Below are 8,487 nucleotides of genomic sequence, written 5' to 3' on the forward strand. Positions count from 1 at the left end.
ACATCTGCCAAGCAGATGCCTGACCAGCAGCGTAACCCAACGCGCTTAGTCAGGCCTTGAGGAAAAAAAAGAAGAAAAAAAAGGTGAATAGATAAGTTTACACAAATAAATAAATAAATAACTATAATGTCAACAACAAAAAATAAAAAAAGGTAGTAGTAATAATAATAATAATAATAATTAATAACAATAATAAATAAATAAATAAATAAATAAATAAGATAACAATGATGATAAATAAGCAAATAGATGTAAAACATGAAGACACACATTTACATATACACCCACACATGCAGTGCGGCAGAACTCAGTGATACAATTGCATGGCAGGTTCTTGGATACTGTCGGAGTTAACAAGTGACCTTAGTAATGATGACCTGAAGATCGGGGCTTTGGTTTTGGTTTTGGTTTTGGTTTTAACTTAGGTGTTGAGCCAGAAGTCTTACAGATGGATTCTTCGGAGAAAAATGTAAAACTATAACATGGCAAACCAGAATGTCAAGAAAAAGGTAAAATATGATGAAAAAAAAAAAAAAGAAGAAAAACAAAAATTGCGCGCGCGCGCGCGCGTGTGTGTGTGCCAGTGTGAAAAACAGCAACAACAACAACCAAGAAAAAACGAAAAAAACAACAACAAACAACAACGACAAACAAACAAACAAAACTTGAACAACAACAACAACAAAAAACCCCGAACCACACACACACACACACACACACACACACACACACACACACACACACACACACGCACATACACACACACACACACACACACACACACACACACACACAAACAAAACAACAAACAAACAAAAAAACAAAACAAAAAAACAACAACAAAAAAACAACCCCAAAAACAAAACAAAACAAAACAAAACAAACAAAAAAAAAAAAAAAAAAAAAACACCACAACAATGAGCCAAACATACAAAAACCAGATTTGAGGGGAAAAATAAAATTTTGATTTTTTTTTTCTTTTCTTAACTGAAAAAGCAAAAACAAAGAAACAAAAAACAACAAACAAAAACTTGTTATAATATACGAAGTCCAAGCAAAATTTGTTGCACTGACTCACTGCATTAGTCATGTCGGTTTAAGAAAATTAACGTGTATCATCATTGGTAATAACATCAACAATTAAAAAAAAAAAAAAAAAAAAAAAAAAAAAAAAATATATATATATATAATAAAAAGATTAAAAATTAAAAAACAATTTTCGGAGGCCCTATTGACAAACACTTCAGAGAAGAAATATTGTTGGGCAAAATCAGTATCAATACCAATGACATCAGAATGCGAGGAGAAAAAATACTGGAACATATTCCCGCACATAGCCATCACTTGCAGCAACAACCGTTGTTGAATGGCATCATTATGATATCATGTGGGGGGGGGGGGGGGGCAAAAAAGGTGGAAAGGCACACTGATTATATAAATTTCGCCATGATTTCCAGTTCAAGGTGTAGTTGTAGTTGTCAATGGATACGGCGGTCTGCTTGTGTAAAAAAAACAATTAACACTGATGCTGTTTGTACATAAAACATGTTGTGTTTGTATTGTAAGATCATCACTTCGTACTAGCCCTGTTCCATTCTCTTCAGTCTTTTATTTTCGTGTGGTTAAATATCATTTTCGTGTGGTTAAGTATCATTTTCGTGTGGTTAAATATCATTTTCGTGTGGTTAAATATCAGTTAAATATCATTTTCGTGTGGTTAAATATCATTTTCGTGTGGTTAAATATCATTTTCGTGTGGTTAAGTAATATTTTCGTGTGGTTAAGTATCATTTTCGTGTGGTTAAATATCGATTTATCTCTAAAAGCTCAGTGTCCCGTTGTTCGTCAAGTATCAAATATCTCTCAACTGCGCGTGAAAGTAAAATTAGTTTGTGTTTTTATATATTATATATTCTCTCTCTCTCTCTCTCTCTCTCTCTCTCTCTCTGTGTGTGTGTGAGAACCACAGCCACACACACACACACACACACACACACACACACCCACACACACATGATCAGTGCTAGTGTGACAGACGGACAAAGACAAACTGATAAACAGATCTGCAGACAGACAGAGGGAGGGAGGTGCGGTATATCACTGTACACATGCCCAGCACACAGTACACATAACACGCAAAGCGGTGTGCTTGCTTGCCGCGAGCAGCTTAGGGTCAGAAGCTCAAGTTTCCGCGTGTTTTGCCGTGACCCCTCGGTCTTCTCCAGAATGTTTTGATCCAACCAAACCACGTGGGTAAATGTTTTGATCCAAACAAACCACGTGGGTGATTGTTTTCATCCGAACAATCCACGTGGCTGAATGCTTTGATCCGAACAAAGCACGTGGGGGACTGTTTTGATCCGAACAATCCACGTGGCTGAATGTTTTGATCCGATCAAACCACGTGGCTGAATGTTTTGATCCAAACAAACCACGTGGCTGAATGTTCTGATCCGAACAAAGCACGTGGATGAAACAAACCACGTGGGTAAATGTTTTGATCCAAACAAACCACGTGGGTGATTGTTTTCATCCGAGCAAACCACGTGGCTGAATGTTTTGATCCAAACAAACCATGTGGCTGAATGTTTTGATCCGAACAATCCACGTGGCTGAATGTTTTGATCCGAACAAACCACGTGGCTGAATGTTTTGATCCGAACAAACCACGTGGCTGAATGTTTTGATCCGATCAAACCACGTGGCTGAATGTTTTGATCCAAACAAACCACGTGGCTGAATGTTCTGATCCGAACAAAGCACGTGGATGAAACAAACCACGTGGGGGACTGTTTTGATCCGAACAATCCACGTGGCTGAATGTTTTGATCCGAACAAAGCACGTGGGGGACTGTTTTGATCCGAACAATCCACGTGGGGGACTGTTTTGATCCGAACAATCCACGTGGCTGAATGTTTTGATCCGAACAAAGCACGTGGGGGACTGTTTTGATCCGAACAATCCACGTGGCTGAATGTTTTGATCCGAACAAAGCACGTGGGGGACTGTTTTGATCCGAACAAACCACGTGGCTGAATGTTTTGATCCGAACAAACCACGGGGGCGGGGCCTGTTTTGATCCAAACAATCCACGTGGGGGACTGTTTTGATCCGAACAAACCACGTGGGGGACTGTTTTCATCCGAACAAAGCACGTGGGAGACTGTTTTGATCCGAACAATCCACGTGGCTGAATGTTTTGATCCGAACAATCCACGTGGCTGAATGTTTTGATCCGAACAAAGCACGTGGGGGAATGTTTTGATCCGAACAAAGCACGTGGGGGACTGTTTTGATCCGAACAATCCACGTGGCTGAATGTTTTGATCCGAACAAAGCACGTGGGGGACTGTTTTGATCCGAACAAACCACGTGGCTGAATGTTTTGATCTGAACAAACCACGTGGGTGAATGTTTTGATCCAACAAGCCACATGGCTGAATGTTTTGAGCCGAGCAAACCACGTGGGTAAATGTTTTAATCCAAACAAACCACGTGGGGAACCATAATTTTGATCTGAACAAAGCACGTGGCTGAATGTTTTGATCCAAACAAACCATGCGCGGGTGGGGTGGGGGGGGGGGGGGGGGGGGGACTGATTTGATTTGAGCAAACCACGTGGCTGAAAGATTTGATCCAACAAACCACGTGGGGGACTGTTTTGATGTAAATAGACCATGTGGATGACTGTCTTGATCGAAATAAACCACATGAGTTAAAGTTTTGGTCAGAGAAAACCACGTGGCTGAACTTTTTGATCCACACACACACACACACACACACACACACACACATATTCTCTCTCTCTCTCACACACACACACACAGAGGGAGAGAGAGAGAGAGGATCACAAATGCAGATATTATTGTCTCAACGTTTTTTAGGGTGATAAGCGATCGAAATTGTCCGAAGGAAAAACGTGTCTTTGGAATCACGAGTACATTTACATCTCTCCATGTCGACAGATGTGACATTTCAGTGCTCGTATAACTCTATTATTTTCTTTTTTGAGTCAAGAAAACCACGTGGGGGACTGTTTCGATTCCAAAGAAACCACGTAGGTAAATGTTTTGATCCAAACAAACCACGTGGGTGAATGTTTTGATCTGAACAAACCACGTGGGTAAATGTTTTGATCCGAACAAACTGCATGGGTGAATGTTTTGATCCAACCAAACCACGTGGGTGAATGTTTTGATCCGAGCAAACCTCGTGGCTGAATGTTTTGATTCGATCAAACCACATAACTGAATGTTTTGATCCGAAAAAAACATGTGGTGGACTGTTTTGATCCAGACAAACTACGTGGGTGACTACATGGGTGAATGTTTTGATCCAACAAACCACGTGGCTGAATGTTTTGATCCAATCAAATCACGTGGATGAATGTTTTGATCCAAACAAACCACATGGATGAATCTTTTGATCCAATCAAAACACGTGGATGAATGTTTTGATCCGAACAAACCACGTGGTGGATTGTTTTTATTCGAAGAAACCACACACACACACACACACACATACACACACACACACACACACTCACACACTCACACACACACACATACACACACACACACACATTTTTGATCCGATAAAACCACGAGGGGGACTGTTTTGATCAAAATAAACCACGTGGGTGAATGTTTTGATCCAACCAAACCACGTGGGTGATTGTTTTGATCCGAGCAAACCACGTGGGTGAATGTTTTGATCCGAGCAAACCACGTGGATGAATGTTTTGATCCGAGCAAACCACGTGGTGGAATGTTTTGATCTGATGGAACCACGTGGGTGAATGTTTTGATCCGATCAAACCACGTGGTGGACTGTTTTGATTCAAGGAAACCAAGTGGGGTACTGCTTTAATCCAAACAAACTCCGTGGGTGAAGGTTTTGATACGGGCAAACAACGTGGGAGAGTGTTTTAATTCAAATAAACCACGTGGTGGACTGTTTTGATCCATGCAAGCTACGTGGGTGAATGTTTTGATCCAAGAAGCCACATGGCTGAATGTTTTGATCCGATCAAACCACGTGGATGAATCTTTTGATCCAATCAAGCCACGTGGATGAATGTTTTGATCCGAACAAACCACGTGGTGGACTGTTTTTATTCAAAGAAACCACACACACACACACACACACACACACACACACTTTTGATCTGAGAAAACTACGAGGGGGACTGTTTTGATCAAAATAAACCACGTTTGTGAATGTTTTGATCCAACCAAACCACGTGGGTAAATGTTTTGATCCAAACAAACCACGTGGATGAATGTTTTGATCCGATCAACCCACGTGGATTTTGATCCGATGGAACCACGTGTGTGAATGTTTTGATCCGATCAAACCACGTGGTGGACTGTTTTGATTCAAGGAAACCAAGTGGGGTACTGCTTTAATCCAAACAAACCCCGTGGGTGAAGGTTTTGATACGGGCAAACAACGTGGGAGAGTGTTTTAATTCAAATAAACCACGTGGTGGACTGTTTTGATCCATGCAAGCTACGTGGGTCAATGTTTTTGATCCAAGAAGCCACATGGCTGAATGTTTTGATTCGAACAAACCACGTGGCTGAATGTTTTGATGTCAATAGACCATGTGGGTGACTGTCTTGATCGAAATAAACCACGTGAGTTAATATTTTGATTAGAGAAAACCACGTGGGTGAATGTTTTGATCCACGTGCACACACACACACACACACACACACAGGGAGAGAGAGAGAGAGGATCACAAACGCGGATATTATCGTCTCAACGTTTTTGAGGGTTATAAGGGGTCGAAATTTTCTGGAGGAAAAACGTGTCTTAGGAATCACGAGTAAATTTTACATCTCTCCATGTCGATAGATGTGACATTTTAGTGCTCTTATAACTCTATTTTCTTCTTTTTTGATTCGAGAAAACCACGTGGGGGACTGTTTTGATCAAAATAAACCACGTGAGTGAATGTTTTGATCCAACAAACCACGTGCGTGAATGTTTTGATCCAACAAACCACGTGCGTGAATGTTTTGATCCGAACAAAGCACGTGGGTGAATGTTTTGATCCGAACAAACTGCATGGGTGAATGTTTTGATCCGAACAAACTGCATGGGTGAATGTTTTGATCCAAACAAACTGCATGGGTGAATGTTTTGATCCGAACAAACTGCATGGGTGAATGTTTTGATTCGAACAAGCCACGTGGGTGAATGTTTTGATCCGAACAAACTGCGTGGGTGAATGTTTTGATCCGAACAAACTGCATGGGTGAATGTTTTGATTCGAACAAGCCACGTGGGTGAATGTTTTGATTCGAACAAGCCACGTGGGTGAACGTTTTGATCTGAACAAACCACGTGGGTGAATGTTTTTATCTGAACAAACTGCATGGGTGAATGTTTTGATCCAAACAAACCACGTGGTTGAATGTTTTGATCCAACCAAACTACGTGGATGAATGTTTTGATCCAGCCAACCAACCAAACCACGTGGATGAATGTTTTGATTCAACCAAACCACGTGGGTAAATCTACTTCTTTTCCTGCCTCTAGTGTGGTTGGTGATGCCACAGTTCAGTTTTCTAAAACAGCAAGGAACCTCGGAGTCATTCTTGACTCAAACCTCAGCATGCATGCTCAGGTAGTAAATCTGATACGCATAGTCAATTGTGAACTTCGTCGCATCAACTCTATCCGTCAGTACCTTTCTGTTGAAACTACTAAAACTCTTATATTTGCTTTTGTGCTGTCACGAATTGACTACTGTAATTCTCTTCTCATAGGCTGTCCACATAATATTCTTCAGCGAATTCAAAAACTTCAAAACAATGCTGCCCGTCTGACTCTCAGAGTCCCACGAACTGATCACATTTCTCCTCACCTCCGCACTCTACATTGGCTCCCCATTTAAGCGAGAATTAAATTCAAAGTTGCGTGTCTCTGCTTTTCCACTCCACAGGACCTACTTATCTTTCTTACCTTATCAGTGTTTACACTCCCACAAGAAATCTCCGCTCTTTCTGGGACTGTTACCTTTTGAAACTTCCTCATGTCAATACAAGAACCTATGGTGAACGTTCTTTCTTCTTTGCCGCTCCTCACATCTGGAACAACCTTCCTCATCATATCCGTGCATCTGATTCTATTTCTGCTTTTCGCTCATCACTAAAAACTCATCTTTTTAAAACCTATCTATAAGTACTCTCAGCTTCCTTTTCTCCAACACCACCCATGTCAGCTCACTTTGGATGTATGTAGAGTGGAAAAGGGAGAGTGTGAGTGGAGGGAGGGGTTTTTGAGAAAGAGTGGTCATGAATGTTTTATGTCACTTGTAATTTTTTTTTTTCATGTAAAGCGCCCTGCGCTCTTGGTGAGAAAGGGCGTTATATAAATGTACATTATTATCATTATTATTATTACCTTTACTGGGGGAAAACAGTATAAGTTTGAGGAAAGTTAGTCTGTGCTGGAGAAGGACAGAAATATTTCGGGATAAGTACTTATCTTAGAAGAAAAACAATAATAATGATGATGATACTAAATAGGGTAATGATGAAGAAGAGGAGTGTATATTTAGGTAATAATTGTTCTAGTATTAAGGATAGGTGTACGTGTAGCTGGGAAGAGTATAGTCAGTGAATATAGTTTTGGTTTGTGAAGGAGTGTTTGCAATAATGTTGAAGATTGAAATATGCTATTCCGTTCTTTTTCCGTGACTGTGCTCTCTCTCTCTCTCTTGCTTTCTCTCTCTCTCTCTCTCCCCTCAGCTATCCGTCTCATAATTTCTTAGATGTGTATGCATTCTCCAAGCCAAGTTTATATTCTATTGTTTGAGGTTTGGACAGTGGTCAGTTATCCCAAATTGTGATTGACTGTAAGAGTGGTTGTAGTGTTGGAGATATTCTTCTTCTTCTTCTGCATTCGTGGGCTGCAACTCCCACGTTCACTCGCATGTACACGAGTGGGCTTTTACGTGCATGACCGTTTTTACCCCGCCATGTAGGCAGCCAAACTCCGCTTTCCGGGGGTGTGCATGCTGGGTATGTTCTTGTTTCCATAACCCACCGAACGCTGACATGGATTACAGAATCTTTAACGTGCGTATTAGATCTTCTGCATGCGTTTACACACGAAGGGGGTTCAGGCACTAAGCAGGTCTGCACATATGTTGACCTGGGAAATCGTGAAAATCTCCACCCTTTACCCACCAGGCGCCGTCACCGTGATTCGAACCCGGGACCCTCAGATTGACAGTCCCACGCTTTAACCACTCGGCTATTGCGCCCGTCGTGTTGGAGATATGAGATCCACATAATTGGGTGACTGTTGTTCCGACTCGGTGGGCATGGTGTTAATAACTCTCTCCATACGAACGGCGAAAGAGACGACGTTAACAGCGTTTCACCCCTATTACCACCATCAAAATATTGCAAGCGGAAGGCTCTTATACTGAAGAGGTGAATGTTGACAAAGAATACCACAATTCTGACGAC

The sequence above is a fragment of the Babylonia areolata genome, chromosome 16 (assembly GCF_041734735.1).
Source record: "Babylonia areolata isolate BAREFJ2019XMU chromosome 16, ASM4173473v1, whole genome shotgun sequence".
NCBI classification, from domain to species: domain Eukaryota; kingdom Metazoa; phylum Mollusca; class Gastropoda; order Neogastropoda; family Buccinidae; genus Babylonia; species Babylonia areolata.